This window comes from Haliaeetus albicilla, chromosome 4, assembly GCF_947461875.1.
Source record: "Haliaeetus albicilla chromosome 4, bHalAlb1.1, whole genome shotgun sequence".
Lineage (NCBI taxonomy): Eukaryota > Metazoa > Chordata > Aves > Accipitriformes > Accipitridae > Haliaeetus > Haliaeetus albicilla.
Window position 1 is genome coordinate 3,191,697 of NC_091486.1, and position 18,292 is coordinate 3,209,988.

General features: G+C 43.0%; 1 protein-coding gene across 2 annotated transcripts in view; it reads right to left on the reverse strand.

The window, feature by feature from the left end:
- KIF5C (kinesin family member 5C) overlaps window positions 1–18,292 on the reverse strand; it is an 89,657-nt gene that overhangs the window by 66,956 nt on the left and 4,409 nt on the right. The window lies entirely within an intron of this gene.

The window sequence follows — 18,292 nt, forward strand, 5'->3', positions numbered from 1 at the left end:
CCCCTCCCGGAATTCCACATAGACAGGAAATGAGAAGCGGTCAGTGCTTAGAGCTGCATGCTACGACGTAGAGCCTAATGCAATTTCATGATTAATTCCCTGTGATCTTCAGACATTCAGGGTCGACTCCACCAGTGCCTCTGCAGGTTATGATGCTAAGAAAGATGACACCTGACTTTCAGGCATTTGAGCTCGGAGGCAGAAACCACAGTCCAAGGTCCATCCCCAGAGTGCCTTATAAAAACCATGGGCAAGGTGAGATGGCTTAGAACAGAGTTTCCAACAGTCAGCATGTAGCTCAGATATATAATTGCTAAAGTAGAAAGGAAGAAGAGAGAATACAAAATGCTGAGTTTCTTTGCTTTTTTGTGGCTGTGAGGAGACATTTGATGAGGAATTACAGCCTGAAACCATCCCATAGAATTAGAGATACCATCCAGATTTATCCCAGGACAGATGCAAGTTTATTCTGCTTGAGCAGAAAACAGCTGTGAGCAAGTTGTATGACGACTGGCAGATGTGAAGATGCCTAGTGCAGTTCTGACCCCAAATATACAAGCTCTGCTGATGGCGGAGGTAAAGCTCATTCATACTTGCCTGCAAAATACCGTGCCAGTACATCCTTGAGAGAGGTATCGTTTCAAACAAGACTCAAGAAGAGGTTACGCATTCATTTTTATAAGACAGAAAACCAGCCATCAGTACATCCAAGGCTCATCTCCACACATCCCAGGGAGCGCAGAAGCACAGGGGCAGACAGGGGACCCAAATGGCAGACTCCAGGAAGAGGCATCCTGACAGGGCTCCTGCCAAGGCTATGTCTGGAGAGCACCTGCCCCACGGTCCAGGTGTGAAAGCTGTCAAGACGGCTCCCAGGATCACCTTTCAGACTGCTTAGTGGTAGAGCACACATAATGGATGCAGGGGAAGAACATTTCAGGATTGCACCAGAGTTAGGGGATGACTGGGGGGGGGGGGGGGCAAAGGAAAGGAAAGGGAGGGATGCGGGTGATTTAGGGAGGAACAAACATGTAAGCAGGCTGCTGGTCACTATGCTTGTCTGGCCATGCCCCACACCCGATCAGCACAGGCCTATCTTATAGAATCATAGAATTGTTTAGGTTGGAAAAGACCTTAAAGGGTATCAAGTCCAACTGTAAGCCTAACACTGCCAAGTCCACCACTAAACCATGTCCCTAAGCGCCACATCTACACGTCTTCTAAATACCTCCAGGGATGGTGACTCCACCACTGCCCTGGGCAGCCTGTTCCAGTGCTTGACCACCCTTCCAGTGAAGAAATTGTTCCTAATATCCAATCCGAACCTCCCCTACCACAACTTGAGGGCATTTCCTCTCGTCCTATCACTAGTTACTCAATAGAAGAGACCAGCACCCACCTCGCTACAACCTCCTTTCAGGTAGTTGTAGAGAGGGATCAGGTCTCCCCTCAGCCTCCTTTTCTCCAGACTAAACAGCCCCAGTTCCCTCAGCCGCTCCTCATAAGACTTGTACTCCAGGCCCCTCACCAACTCGGTTGCCCTTCTCTGGACACACTCCAACACTTCAATGTCTTTCCCGTAGTGAGGGGCCCCAAACCGAACACAGGACTCGAGGTGCGGCCTCACCAGTGCCCAGTACAGGGGGACAATCTCTGCTCTAGTCCTGCTGGCCACACAATTTCTTATACAGGCCAGGATGCCGTTGGCCTTCTTGGCCACTTCTTCTTGGCATCATCTTACTAAATTCCTTCCAAACTCTCTTTCTGGGTTAGGGAGCTCATTCTGTGTGCATGCATGCGTATGGGGGACTAAGCACCAGGAACTGAAGTGGGACCACAGGTCACAAGGTCCGTGTGTCCGTGTTGCCAGCTGCATCTCTGTGCAAGGAGGTCTGGAAAGGGGCTCAGCCTTACCTCTGCCAGATTTGGCCCTTCCTAACAGCTGACAGTTAGGGCACTCAGCTGAAACGGGCAGCCAGATCGTGTGTACAGGATCCCTCTCATTCATCTTAGTCCCCTGACCCCTCAGAAGGCAGAAATGTTCTTTCCTCCACAACCAGGTCAAATAAAGGCATCCCCCTTACCCCCGTAAAAGGGGATTGCATCAGTCGTGCAATCATCAGCCGATAGCTCAGGAAAACTTTTGGTCCCTGCAGAAACGAAACAGTGCCAAATCACATGGTTCAGTTTATCAGATAAATCGTTTGGCAAACCGTGACTCTGCTGAAACTCCTGTCATTATTATTCTGGCTCTCTATTCAAGTCAAAGTGTTTTATTGATGCAGTTGGAATGAATGATCTATGAGTGGGTTTAACACACCATACATGATGCCACTGCCAGTACATACAACAGATGAGTATACAGGTAATAGAATCACGTGATATGTAGGAGCTTAATTAGGGGGAAATTATTTCCCAGCTAGTTTTCACTACCGTAAGTGCTCTTGTAGGAGGGGTTTTATAAATAAAATATATATAATTGCAGGCCTGGAAGACAGAATTTTTCAAAGAGCAGAAAGCAAACTATTACCAGCGGCAATTCAATTTTTCAGTCACGGCACATCCCTCACGCAGCACTGAGCTTCTCCCTTAGAAGGTGGCATAAAACTCATTTCTTCCCTCCAGCCTGTAGGAGTAGGAATTAAAGTCTTTACTCCCTTTGAAAACATAGAGGCCACATTTACTGAACGCTGCATCAAGCTTGCTCCATTTGCAAGTGGGATTCGCAAGTTGGCCCTGCAAATTCCCCCTGGAATTAGATAGAACTTGTTAGATAGAAGGACTTACTTTCCGCACAAGTTACAGAGATTCTGCAACTACAAGGTTGTTACTATCTTGCTGATAAAAGCACAAAGGATCTACCTCATTCTCCTGAAGCCACCTATCTCTAGTGAGAACTGAAAACATGCTTGAAGACAGAGGGAGAAAATAAATGCATGTTAGCAAAACAGTTAAATTTAGTTATGATGTCTTCCCTTTTTTCAGTCGTACTGACTAAGGAAATGCTACTGCCATCCTATCCATTTTCTATGTTAGCTTGCCCTTTAAAAACGTTGGGGCAGTAGCAAGTCACCTAGTGGATAAGAATTCAGAATACTTGGGATAAAAAAAAATTAAGGAAATTTATTCAGAGTAACCTGAATACACTACATAGTCAAACCAAGTTGTCCAAAAAGAAATTCTTAAATCTTGGTAATGCTCCTAAAACTTGGTTGGAAAACAAATTAAAACAAGCATGTATGAACAGGCACTGCAGAGCAATCTGAGTCAAACACAACATTACTTTTGCATAGCGGGCTTAATTATTGATCTACCTTATGAACATTTCTGTGGAGCTGACAGAATTTGGCTCATGGCCAGCAATCCTTTTAGCTTTCACTCCTGGCAGAAAGAACCTTAAACTCCTTGCAACAAATCCTGTTTTCAGCAAGCATTATTTTATTTTGGTATAGATCTGCAATTTAGGAAACCAAACCTTAGAAATTATTATAAAGCTTTTCTTCCACTTAGATGCATGATCTGGAAAACATACTCTTTAAGAAACTTTGTATGAATTTTAAGTATAAAGATCTCCCAATACAAAGCCAACTATTAAATAATACTCTTCAGCAATGTTTTTTTAATACTTCTGACACAGCAATACTCAGAGTCATGGTTCTCCATTATTATTTACTTGCAGTGGTGCAAGCTAGTCCCCACTGTCCAGAGGATGAGATGGACCCAAAGTCTCCAGCCACCACGGACCCCGCAAAAGCTCTAACCCCTCGCTGGCACTTCTCAGCCTCTCAGAGGGGATGTTATCTATAGAACACTAGTCACAAAAATAAAAAGCAGTGCAAACTGTCTCCCAGCCCCCAGCCTGGCCATCAGATGATAACCTGCAGGCTGACAGACTCCTCGAATCTAGGAGGAAGGCTGTGGCAAGGAGCTGGAGAAGCAAGCAGTGCCCTGGTGCACCCAGGGCTCAGGAGCAACATCCCTGCTGGAGGCTGCAGTCCAGCCGGGAGCACCCCCCAGCACCACAGAAAACAGGACCTCTTCTTACTTGAGGGCAACCGACTCCCTCGTTCTCCTCTTCCAGAACTCCCCAACGCTGCGTGGCTCGGGAATCGGACAGAGAGGTGGAAAGGCCCCAGGACACAGCCTCCTCCAGCTCCTTGCCATCTTCTTCGCTTCGCCGGCAGCCTCAGCAGAGGCACTGACCAGTCAGCAACTGAACGCCCGGCAGCACCAAGCACCGTGTGTGGGTGCTGCATTACTAGCAGCACTTAGTCCGAGCATCCTTTGGTACTCCTTCCACTGTGCAGCCTAATGCCATCAGGATTAGCACCATCTCTCCAGCCCGCCAGCGCCCTGCATGCCACACAGCAGCTTGCAGATTTGGGCCTCGATTACTTAACTGCTTATGCAACAGTACAAAACTGGGTATTTGGAGAGTGGTGTTACCCTCCTGCAGTTAAATTTAATCTCTGAAAAGGTGAAGCTCTGTTAACAATTGTGGGAAAATGAAATTCATTCGGTGCTCTGTAGAGCAGTAGCTTAAGATGTGCATCATTCCCCCTTTCCCAGGTCTTTCACCTCACATTAAGAAATTAAGATAACTTTTTCACACTTGTGTTTCCTTTGCAGAATTGTTTCTTCCATCCTTTTTCACAAAACTAAGTTTTAAGTAGATATGTGATTGTAAGTTCAGCAGACCTCTCCGCTTTATCATAGGTATAAAACCATCAGAACGAGGAATTAGACATAGGCTACTCTAACGGTCCTATGGGAAACAGGAGAACATGGTCCCCAGCACCATCCCTCTGGCTTTCAGGTAGCTTGCACCACTGTATTACCTGTAACAGATAACTACTGGTTTAATTTAATGTGCTCTAACTAATTTAATAGACCTTTTCAGGCCTATTCAAAGCTACCTTCATAATCTACTCATTTTACTTCAGCAAAGCACAGACAAGCTTAATTAAATTAACTTTAAAATGCCGTCACTCACATTGCAGATAAAGGTCCTCTGCACATCAGAGGTTCTTAAGTAAACAGAAATCTTGCAAGGGTGTTTACTACAAAATATTCCAAGCCATAATCAGCACACAGGGTCCTTGTCAAACCTGCTTTTGATGGCTTCCACCTTCAACAAACACCTTCCAAACCCTTCTAGAAAAAAAAGCACTCAATGAGCTCTGAAGGTAAGCCAGACTCAAAATTATCCAAAATTTCTCCGGTTTTACCAGCCTCCAGCATTTCAGCTAACCCACCTTACTCCCTTAGACCAACAGGATGAGAGAATTTGATAATTTCTTTTGTATATAAAACCATGCAAACCAACAGTTTAGAAAGAAAAAACAGAAAAATATTCTTTGCAGAAGAAAAGAGAAAGAAAGGTACCATAATTATAGAAGCCTGAGACTCCTCTAACTAAAGGTCTTGTGATTTTACAAACAGTTGAGAATGCAAAGAGAACAATGTATTTATTGTCTACTTTGTAAAAATGCAATCCTTCAAAACTGGTTTTAAACTACTGGGTTTTTTGTTACTTAAAGAACACTATGATTTTCTTGTAACAAAAATAAATATTTCATAGCCAGAAAATACTGTAGTAAAAACCTATCCTCAGGCAGCTCCCTATAGCAGCAATGGAAGTGGAGTCAGACAAGGCCACCTCATGGGTGGGGGGCCGCAGGAATAAGTTGTGCATGGAGCAGCATCTCTGCTTATCATCAGTGTTTATAATATTCCAACAAAAAGCAAAAAAGCTAGGTGGATATTTCAAAACGTGAAACGAAGCAGTTTTGGTGAAGTCAAGGTCCCAAGTAAGATGCTGACCTTCAGCTCCACCTACAGAAGAGAAGTGCAACATAAACCAGCCCCGGTTCAAGACATAACTACATCTTAATTCTTCTGTGGCAGTGTTGTGTTAATCTCCACTTTGTTAAACATATCACTTACAGATTTATGGGGCAACTGGGTGGCTCAGGAGATTAGTAATGGGATACTGAGCACTGTCAGTTGTAGATTCAAATCCACCTCAGGTCAGGAGAGGTCAAAATGAAATGAGAGGGCATCACCGGTCCGTAGAGCAGCTTTCTTTTCAGCATGCTCCACAAAACCAAGGATTGAAGGGGATCAGAGAACAAACTACACCATTGGTCATGGAGCGTCCCGTCAGGCTGGATATACATTGGCAAAAAGGAACAAGTGAGATGCTTGCACCCCACTGCCTGCATTGTACAGTATTTGTTCTGCAGAGAAAGCATTTCACAAGCATAAACTGTCACATTTGCAGCTGGGCTAAATACCCATTCAGTCTCCCGGGGATTAATCCAGAGCCACTAATTTATTGTGCGACTGAATCCTGAGGGAGGAGTTCCTGGAGGGTCTCAAAACTGTCCTGGCAATCACAACAGCAGGGAGCCCAGATCCCAACAGCCAGTGTATGCAGTGAGTCCGGGCACATCTCTGCTCCCCAAACTGACCCCCTTCACACTGACCTGTGCAGAGCCAAAATGTCATCTGCATGGCAGCACACCATGGAGAGAACAGGGTTCTCCACTGGGGATGTTCTCCACCCAACAGGGTTGAACTGTTCTCATCCCATTATCACCAATAGCAAACTGTAGGACCAACAGCAACACTGATACATGTAGATTATTCTCCTCTGTCCTCAAGAACTGTAAGATCTGAAGCGTTCAAAAGCCCAGACTAGTAGCATCCAAGAGTTCAAAAGCCCAAACTAGTACCATCCATGACAGGTGAGAGAGGAAGATACCAGCGTCCATGATCTAATGGAGTACTTGTACTCCCAGAGATCACGAAATAACCCTCACCCCTTGATACCTTGCTGGTTGAGTGTGTTCCTGATTCACTGGGAGATCAGTAACAACAACTTAAGACTTGCTTCCTCATTTACAAACTGAGATACTAAATGCCAGTAGCTTGAATGTTTACTGACCTCATGTTGTAGCAGGATTTTAAAAGCCGATAATATAACAGAAACATTATCACTAGTCTGCCCCAGCCTCCTTTCATGCAATGTAATTAAAACCGCATGCACCGAAAACACATCAGAGAATTAAGGAAGGAGAATGACAGCACCACTACTTCTGTACTTCCCTCTACCTTTTCCATTGAAAAGTGATACTCAAAAGAAGAACTGAAAGGGCACCAAACAGTGCAGTGCTGTATCTGATTTTATCAGTAGAGATATTTGATGCACAGCTGCCCTGGCATTACCTTTTATTTTGTAGCTTGACGGCTTCTAGCCTAGACTACTGTTGTATATTGGAAATATTCGGCTCTGCACCTCAACAACTACAGTAACAGCTACAATTTGAGCATGGAAGAGCCTTCACAGGAGCTCAGATGTCAAGGCAGGCAGAGCGATTACCCTGTCACCGAGTAATGCAGACAAGTTGCTCCTGGCAACAAACCTCTTCAAACATGGATGGAGAACAGTGTTCAGAGAACAGAGACCCCATGCACGAGTGCGGCCATTTTGATGAGCTTCTGCGCATCCGCCATTTCTCTCTGTTCTGGTACTGCAGACTCTGCGGCACCTGGGGCAGACCCTTTACTGCGAGGTTCGTGCTTCACACGTGAAATGCATGTCTAAAAGTTCATTTAATAAGAACACGGAGCAAGATTAGATCTTCCAGGAAAGAATGCGCAGGAACCGTAGTGTTTCACATGGCATTTCAATCCCACTACAAAATCACTGACCTCCTTTCACCATGGTAACACTTCCATTGATTTCTTTTACCTTTTCTTCTGATTCTTATCTCAGTTTGCCCAGTTTCTTCTCCCCCTGCCATTTCACCCAATTTAAGAGAGGCAGGGATGGAAGAGAGAGGAGGCAGCTCCCCTTTGGGAGGAACAAAGCCAGCCGGCACTGGCCAGGCACGAACCCAGTCACTTGGAGCCTCACCAGCTCCTCTCATCCGTACCCTCTGTGTAAAGAGGAACCTGCTCACTCCCATCCATAACCTTACAACCAACAAGCTTCTGCTTCTTGGCTCGTTGCACTGATTTCCTTATATATCTCATCTTATTATCAGGAGGGGGGGGTGGGGGGGGAAGCAGAACTCTCAGTTTTACTCAATATGTCCAAATCTCACAATTTTAGCACCAATCATCCAGTCTTCCTCAAGCTGAAGCATTTGGGGCCAGGCAATTATACAAAAATCATAGTTTTTCATAATATTAAAAAAAATAAGGATTCTGTCTCTGATGTAGTGGAGGCTAGGAAAGCTTAAATAGGAAACTGTTAAACAGAGACCCCAATGCTATGTGTACAACCCATACACGTTTGTGGGAGCCACGCCATGATACCACAGTGCTTGGTTTGGTAATACTCAGCAATCCTATTCCAGTACAGGCATTCTTGTTTGTACCTCTAGTTCATAAAAATCACACTGGGAAATTAGCCAAGTAGAGACAAAAAAAAAAAAAAAATCTTCCTTACAAAAACATAGTAACCCCTTACAAACTAGAACTACTGCCTCCTCCATTTGGCACCCGCTATCAGGAAGAAAAGAGTATTTAAGAATCCAGTTTTTGCATTTCTGGTAAGTTAATCCATCACTGATAAATTAAGTCAATCATCAAGAAGTGCAGAACTGTTTAAATCTCATTCAAAATTCAAGTGGAACTGGTTCCAAATGGCTTTGCATTTGGTAGCGAGAACGTCTATGCCAACACATCCCATACTGAGAAATTTGTGGTGACAAGTTGTGCTTTCCTGGACAGCTGGCAAAGCGGTTCTGATTGTGTTACTACACAGAATATAGCTCAAAATGTTACACAAATTAATACGAGTAAAAGTGATGTTATAGATCTGGTTAAAACACACACACCCGGGCACACAAAACAAAATATCTTCCTGTGAACTTCTGAAGAACAAACAGCTGCAGAATTTCATTTTGAAATGCACTGCTTGGACCTTCTTTAGTAATTTGGGGGGGTTTTAAGTGCAAAAAAAGATTTTCTGGCTCATAACCCCTTCCTGTGCCTTCCCTGCAGCTAGAAATGCATTACAACTTACATATACAGCACATCTCTTCTTACAGCATAGCAATGAGATCAGCAGACCAGCCCCGCTTTCTGCTAAATTATCCAGAAATAGAAAATGCTGCCTGGAATTATCTGACAGTAATTCTATTATCAGATTTAGTAATGCTGATATATTCCTTCTGCATTTCCCAAAACTTCAAAGCAGGGTGCAATATGGCCTGCCACACACCGTTCCCTTACAGTGTTCAGGAGGCACAAAAAATGAACATGTTAAACATTTATGCATGTGAGTGAAAGCCCTTGTGCTGTGTCTTGACCCACCGTGGCAAGTAAGATGAAGAAAGGACCATGACCCATAAGATGACAGTCATATAAACACAGTACCTGTCTATTATGTAAATCATGATTCATATTCCTATTTCTCTTTAGCAGAAGCAAACAAAACCTGTGAGACACAAGACTGTCAAATAGCAGGAAAGAAGGAGGATAAGGAGGGAGCAAACAATCATTAAGACCTTTTATTTGCATCAGTGTAAGCAGTTGCTCTTCCTGTTAAGTCACAAGCCATTCTGCTGACAGACTTCAACCTCCAGCCACCCTGCTTACCTTCGAGCTCATCATTTGGCATTATTTCCAAAAAAACCCTTAGTCCTGAAGCCAAAGAGGTCTCTTGTCTTCCCTGGCCTTCATGTTTATCCAATTTACATTTCCTACATCCCAAAGTCTCTGAAACCCATGACATTCCAAATGGCAGTTTTCAATAATAATAAAAAGCAAAAATTAAAAGCAAGCAGTTCTTGTTACACAAACCAGCTCGGCCTTGGAGATAAGTGGTAAATGAACACAGCCTCCTCTCCACCGGGCCCTTCTCCCCTGTAGCCCCTCAAAAGAGGGGTAACTTTTCCCAGGCACACCAAGTCTGCAGTGGCAGGAAAGAGGAGCTGCCCGCTTTCCCTTTGCGGCAGCGTACCTAGAAAGGCTGAACACTGCCTACTGCGTACAACCAGGGCAACAAGGCATCTTTATTAGCAATGCTCCACTTAGATGATCGTGGGGAAAAAAAAAACAAACAGCACAGGATCAGAGCAGTAGCAGCGAGACAGCGCTGCTGTCCTTGCCCCTACACGGCTCTCAGAAGGAGCTCCTGCCGCTGCTCGCGAGCCCAGGGAGCAGCGGGGCTCCAGCATTTGCCCCCGCACACCTACGACTGTGTTCACACAGTTCAGCTGTTGCTTGCAGTAGAAATACGCTTATACGGTTACCGATGGCTCTTCAGAAAAGCAGGACAAATACACAGTGATGTACTCCAAATCCTAAAGACAGAAGGTACCTCTCTCCAGGACAGAATAATTGCTCTGAATTCCCAAGTCCACCAGCTGTTTCAGCTTTCAGGCTTCTTGCGTTTTAAAGAGGGAGTCCCAAATGACTTTCTCAAGATGAAACCGAAGTGTGTACCGGCAGCTACCATAGTACCAAAAATCAGAAAACCCTGAAATTTAAACCACCAAAGCAAGGAGTATTTCCATTGTATAAACAGGGGACCAAGGAGCTGATGAGCCTAAGGTCACTTGCAAGTCAAATCCAGGTTTGCTCAGTTCCAGTACAAAGTCTGAATGCAAAACAGGCCAAATGCAAGCTCTACTAAGGTTAACAGATTAAGAGTTGCATCAAGCCAGAAGACTAACGTACTCAGCTCAGTAAAAATTATGCATTCATGTAGTATTGCCTTTGCCAAAACAGCACACATACATATCATAAAACACAACAAGGAAAGAGTTCACTTAATTTTGAGAAAAACGTAAGTCCCATATTAAGTGATACACTATTGACCAATTCTGACAAAAGTGAATTTAAAAAAAATAAAATTACAAAACAGGGCAATAGTTCAGTCTGCTTCTAGAAAACAACCACGTTCATAAGCCTTTCCACTAGCTCTGCATACAGCCAGCCTTAAAGGACCGCAGGCAGCAGCAGGAGCTGCTTCCCCCTGCGATAGCTCCTGTCCTTCTGCCAGGAGGATGAACAGCCTGGAGGGTTGCTGAAGGCAGCGCTTCCCACCGCTCCGACCCAGGCAGCCAGTTCTGCACTTGCTGCACTTACAGATATTTGTAGCCATCTCAGAAAAGCAGCCCTTCAAACATCTTGATTGGAGGATGGAGATAGCAGTGACTCACCTCAGCATTTTTTTTTCCCCAAAGGGGAGCAGTTCTGCGGGTGAGTCGGGTGTTTCCTGAGCTGGGGACTGACAACCAGGGTTTTCCATTTCTCATTCTTTTTTCCCAGCTCTGGCGCTGGCTCACACAACACACCCTGTATGAAACCACCTTAGGTGCTTCCATTTTCCTTCAGCTCTTTGCAGCACAGTCCTACCTTCCTCCCGCACAGAAAGTGGGAAGGCAACTCATACACTGCTTCACAGCTCAACGATCACATATGGTACGATTAAAATAAATTGTTTATGCTGGCAACAGTTTTGTTTGAAGTTTATGGCTAAGGTTATTCTATAATACTCAGAAAATCTGGGCTGCGCATAAAGCAAGCAGTGGACAGAATAAATAAATAAAAATGTTATTACCAACATAAGCAAATATTTTTCTCAAGTATAAAGAAACATGTGCTTCTGTATAGCAAGATTAACTTTGCTTTAAGATTTGTTTGCATCGTAGAACTACTTTGCTTTGAAGTTAAACTGTAAAAGATACCATAAAGTGAAAAATAATCAAGCCAATGTGTTTATTAAATGACAGCAGAGTTTTCACTGGGTATTTATGGTTGACCCAGAAAGTGGTAAGAAAATAAAAAAGCATACAGATAGGTTCTAAGAGGAGAAAAAACAAACAAAATGCAATATAAAAGGGGAGAGAAAAAAAGGTAATATAAAAGGGGAGAGAAAAAAAGGTAATATAAAAGGGGAGAGAAAAAAAGGTAATATAAAAGGGGAGAGAAAAAAAGGTAATATAAAAGGGGAGAGAAAAAAAGGTAATATAAAAGGGGAGAGAAGTAGAGGATGGATACAACATGGGGGTAGCAGTTTGAGACTAACAGGTCATTCTTCAGTAGTGGCATTTTGTATGATTTATATGGTGCCAAAAATCAGTATTGGGCTGTTAAAGAGGAATTAACTGCTGCAATTGGAGAAGATGGAGCTGTATGGGTGCAGACAACTGTGTTTGCAGTGTAACTGAAACAGCTACTAAGAGCATCAGCAGTAAAACCTAGGAGTAGCATGGCTTCCAAGGGTCAGAGAAGTCATTGCATTTTAGAAGGGCATGCAGCATTGATCAAGCCATCAGCAAATTCTGTCAGGTACACAGCAAACAAGGAAAAACATATACATTTGCTGTGCCTGCTCCAGCTGAATTAGCCACAAGTATCTTTTGTTGGAACATCACTGCGTGTTATGAGCTAGTCTACTATACATATAGATATGTACATAGATATATAAATCCTCCAACTGCATTCTGCGCTTCCCTCACTAGGCTCTAGTGCCTGCAAATACAGCTGCTCAGCTATTTGTATTACAGAGCAGTGTATTAAAAAAAGCCAGATGACTTTTCTTAGTAGATTTTTGGAACAGATTATTACTAAGTGAGCAATATAAAATCTCAAAGCTCTTTGAGAAGTTGCAGCATTATCTACATCTCACTGTTGCCCTAAATACAGAAATTCAAGCAATTCAGGAGAACTGTACAGTCAAGAAAAGAGATTACAAATGCAGAAAAATCTGACGTCTGTTAACAGCTTTGCTAAAAATATTCACTAACCCAGTTACCCCAATTCAGATAACGGTCTCCTGCACATCCTTTGCTAAGTGAAAGAATAATTTAGCAGCCAGAATCGTACTTGTGTATCAGAGATTCAACTTCCCTGTAGATTCCAATGTAACCTTAAAAGCCAGCTTTTACCTCCCAAAATAAGAGGTCATCTTTACCTCACTGGCTGCCACATGGACAATTAAATAGAAAAGACTATGTCATACCAACAATTGTGACTGTAAATATCTTAGTAAATGCAGGAATATTTTGTCCAAGAGTACAGCAAAAGTTATTGTAAGCCTTTGGGCCATTTGACATATAAGAAAACATGGTTTTCAGTACCATATTGTCCTCATGCAACAGAAATGTTTCACAGCTACTTCAAAACAACTACAGTTTTTCAAGAATCCTACTGCTCTCTGACCCAGAAGAGAGTCTCTTACACCAACCAAGAGCATCTCCTATCCATCATTTTAACTAGGTAGCAGAGTACGATTTCTTTTAGCAGAGAGTGAAGCACTGAAAAAATGAATTGCTTTTTGCACAGACATCTAAGAGACTACTATGAAATATTTAAGTCCTTATCTCTGAATACTCATTTCTCATGGGGAAAAAAATCCAACATTCTTGGTTTCAATTAGACTCTACCTCATAATTTGAAAATATGCATTTTCTGAAGCTGTCATGGGACCAATTATTGATATTATAATCAGAATCTGATAACAATCACATGCATTTCCAGGACATCCCATAGAAAGTCAAGATCTGAAGAGGTCATAAATATATAGAAATTGCTTGGCTCCTTCCAGTAGATAAATAAAAGAGGAATCCATCAGAAATACCGCAACCTGTGACTCCACATCTCAAGGATCCCATTTTGGATATTTTGAGGTAACGGGGTTTTTTGCTGTTGTGTTGGTTGTGGTTTTTTTAAGTACACAGTATTTTGACACTCGAGAACCCAATAAAATTAAATAAAGGTATTCTCCCAGTTCACAAAGCCATCACGCAGACAAGCACCATTATCCAATGTGCACCTTCCAGCGGAGCTAGAAAACCAAACATTGGCAACACCGCAGTCAAGTCAAAAGCGTCAAACAATTACTGAGCAACTCTAAATCACTTTTCTGCTTCTACACCTGCAGCGTCAGCTGAAGCGCAGATTACCCCGTATTGCACACCCAAGCTGCTGTCTCAAATGACTTGGATCCAGTGTCCCTTCATTTTTCAGCCTGCTGCCAAAGCAGAGCTCTGCTGCCTCACCCTGCAGCATCCTGGTTCTCAACAATAGAATTGAGAGCAGACCCCGAACCAAGACTCATTCCCGCACAGATACATGTTTTTTCAGTCATCCGAGTGACTTAGTAAATATCTTTTCAGAATGAGTCTTACCTTGGCATGACCTCTGAGTTTTAAAAGGCTGCAGCAACACAAAAGCAAACAAAAGGGGGAAAGCAAGGGGTCTGAAAGTAGTTGGTAGGTAATTGTGTTTGGTCTTGTTGGGCTACATTATGACACAACATGTCAAGCTCAAAGGGATCCAACAAAAACAGACACGAAACATCCTGTGCACAGGACTGCTGTATATGTTAAGAAAAACAGAAAACAAATAAATCTTCTTGTGTAGAAGAGATCTTTTGATGAAAACATTCATGCCAAATTCCAAATGCACTTTTGTATTCAACTAAGCCAGCCAGAATTTAAGAAGAAATGCATCAGCAACCAGACCGTCCCAAGCCGTGGAAGCTAATCAGTGGGAACTGGATTATGTGTGTTTCTTTTCCAAGCAGAGAACAGATCACCCCATTCATTTGTTTCTTCTATGCCACTGCCCCTTTTTCAACACGTGTCCACGACTCCCCTTTTCCCTATGCATATGGTATTACTGATGAACAACACAGCTCAGTTCAGGCACGCTGAAATCTTCAAACCAGAGAACTGACAAATACTGATGACACAAGTTATTTAACATTGTCCTCAGTGGGAGGAAAAGCCCACCTTTAAGAAAACACAGTTGCGAGATCTGCAGGTGTTGCAGTTCTGCAACTTGCACTAATCTGCTACTTACAGAGTTAGAAATGTATGTTAGTGCCTGGAGACACATTAGTCATTTCAGAACAAGTAAATTTGGAAGAAAACAAATCCTAAGGTAAGTCATTTTAATGATAGCAGGAAGGACACCAAAGATAATGACAAGGGTGTCAGCAGTCTAGTTAAAAACTGTCAAGAAAAACTAAATTAAATAATCTCTCCTCCTATGTATCTGTTTTTACAGAAGCATCCCCCTCCCCACTCCAATTCTCAAAAAACTACTACAGAGAAAAGCATATTAATATTAAAGACTTGTAAGCGGCATCTCATCCTTCATTTTATCTTTTGCAACAGCTTTTATTCTTCTGGCACAGTTTGAAACACTGAAACAGTACATGGAGATGTAGGTACACATCACTCCCCCACAGCTTCCTCACTGCACGTTAAGCCTTCGTTTAGGGCAGGAAGCTTCAGGAGAAATCACCTCCAACGATGCAGAAAAAAAAAGTACTCCCAGACTTCCCCAATACTGATAAATCTGACTGTACCAGACTGAAGAGCCATTTGCAAAAATGAATCCAAACACCAGTGACTAACTACTGCATCTCAGGGGAAGGAAACAAAGACTGCAGCAAGCTGGAACGAGGTACGCGAGTACAGATGCTGAATGGTCTAAACCTTCTGGTTTAAACCAAAGGCATCCTGCAGGAGCTACCAGAAGAAAAAAGACAACACCGAGAATGGCATGAGACTACATTTTCCAGTTTGACAATCTATCTTCTGGAAATATATCATCTATATTTTAAGCTTCAAAGCTTTAAGTAGGAATCCATGTTTTTGACAGGCTAGGTATGCAGGATGAAGATATTTTTAGATAAAGATATCCAAATGGGATTAGAAAAAGATAAAAAGAGCTTTCGATGCCCCAAGAAAACACAAAAGGGAAATTGCTTTGGTGAAAAAATAATAAGCTTTGTATTTTGAGTAAATCATCTTTCTAGCACCACCAACAATAAATAGAAGCTATTTTCACACCTTATTTCTCACTACTTTTTTAGAAAACAGAAAAGCACGCAGAAGTTCAACTTCATCCAAGAAGCACACATTGATCTGTGTTGAATAATCTTCCCCCAATTCAGCACTTACAGACAAGCTTGAAAGAATATCCTTTCCAGGACAGAAATAGCAGAGGACTCGGAAAAGAAACAAACAGAAATCCCCCAAACTACATTGTCGCCGCCGAAGCGACTATCTACGCTTAAATCTAGCAAGAACATGCCAAGCAGCATTTAACAAGCTGAGGATTTTGCTTCGAAACTTAACTGGAAGGGAAGTATCTCTGTCTCAGGAGCACCTTAGAAAACTGGTTTGGTGCCAACAGAGTCCCAGGAGCCGAATTGGCTGCCGCTCATCCTGATACCTGTGGTGCAGCCTGGGGAAACCCCCTGAACATCGCCTACCACTGGGCTCGGGCAGACACGAGGGCATTGCTCATACGGGCCACTAGCTACTCTCCGAACAACAGCACACCCTGCTCCTTTGGATATTCCATGTTTCAGAGCTCTACATGAGCCAAATCCCCAGGCAAACCCGCAGCTGCAGCCTTTCCTTCGGGAAGCTGCCTCCCCATCCCATACTGACCCAGCCCAGGTTGTAGGATTGGACAGATGCAAAGGCTGGTGGTGCAAAAGAAGAATGTTTGGAGAAGCTCAGAGACCTTTTTGCAAGCCCTTATCGAGACAGATTTTTTTCCACTGACTTACATTATGGGAGAGTAAATAATATTGTACATTACATTCGTTTCAGTGCTTTATGGGAGTATCACTGTGTCAGGAAATAAATGTATTGTACTTCTTGGTAATTAGACCCAGAACAGTTTCGTTCTTTAGCCAACACACTGTAAAAACAGAACTAAAAAACTACTGTGCCGGTCATCTCATTGGACCCATGCTTTTAACCTTCTACACAAGCTCCTGAAAGTAAGTGTGAAGCACAGCAGCATGCCTTAAGAAAACAACTACTCTCTTTCAATATCAAGCAGGTGAGCAGCTCCCTGAATGGCTACCACACCAGTTCTTCAGTAAATGGAATCATTTCTTCTGCAAGGCACAGGAAAGCCATCTGGACCCAGTGGAATCATCTTGCATTTGTTCTTTCCCAAATGAACAGGAATGTGCTATGGTCTACAGACTTCCGCTTCTTCCCAAGATACCTACTGGCTTAAGCTACTGAGAGAAATCACCCCAAAAAGCAAGTGTCAGATCTGTCAGTCTTGTGCTGCTGCTGCTCTGGAAATAGCCTGACCTGAAAGCAACATAGCCCAAAGCCACAGGGGAACGGGCACAGCACATCGTGGTTCATCTCATCCACAAAACAGGAAAATGCAGCAGGTTAAAGACGTTCGCGGCTTATGCCAGGTTACAGGAAAATCTTAGGGTGCAGGAGGATTAGCAACACTTTTGAAAAAGTTATTTTGCCAGCTCATGGTGTCTTCAGATACCATCAATTCCATATAAACGTCATGCTTAGCTATGCCAGCTACTTGTATCTCACAGCAGTCCTTCACAAAACCTTTCATACAGAACTTGCTCAGACTTCACTGGAAAAGAAGAGTTGAGCAGAGCTGGAAAACACACCAGAGAGGCTGGGAGACAAAGCAAGCATTAGCTTCCCAGATTAAGTATTCTGCTAGGAAAATGGCATGCTATATATCCACTGACGTATTCTACACCAAGACAGAAGTTCCACCTCACTTAACATCCTACATCAAACCGGTATGAGCTTTTTATAAAAGGTATTTATAGATATGTCATGAACAAATCCTCCATAAGGAGAATTGTTGTGCATTTTGAAGTAGAGATGGATGTTTCCCTTTTGTTAGAAGCACGATGTACTACACCCCACGAAAAAAGCCATGCAGCATGGGGTAGTTTTTTTAAATATCTTTTTTTTTTTTTAACTAGTCATTTCTCTACTATCCCAGGGGATTCTTTTAGGTCTGTCTTAACCACGGAGTGACAACTGCTTAACAGCATACAGAGATCTCTGTACAGCAGGGACTTAAGAACATGTCTTCTTTTCATTTGTGCAAACTGCTGACTTCACCGGCATACATGAAATAAAAGGTAAAACATATCCAAGTATTCTAGGGAAGGAAATAAGAGAGAATCTCTCCACAAGACATTCTAAACAGTACTTACAGCAGAAAGTATTAAAAAAAAAAAAAAAAAAAGGAAAAAACCAGGACCCTGCTCAGATTCCGCCCCACCCGCTGCAAAGGAATCAGCCATCATTTTTTGTTTTCCTTTATTTCACGGAATATGACACTGCAAAACAGCAGTGACCATTGCACAGTAGCAGAGTACCAGGTGATGATTTTTTTTTTGTTTATCAGTTACGTGGAATGTTTCACGGATGCAACAACAGACTTTCCCCCCCTGTGAGTAAAGCACAATCCCGCAGGGACCCTCCCTGTTTACCCTGTAGCTCTCCGCTGGTTT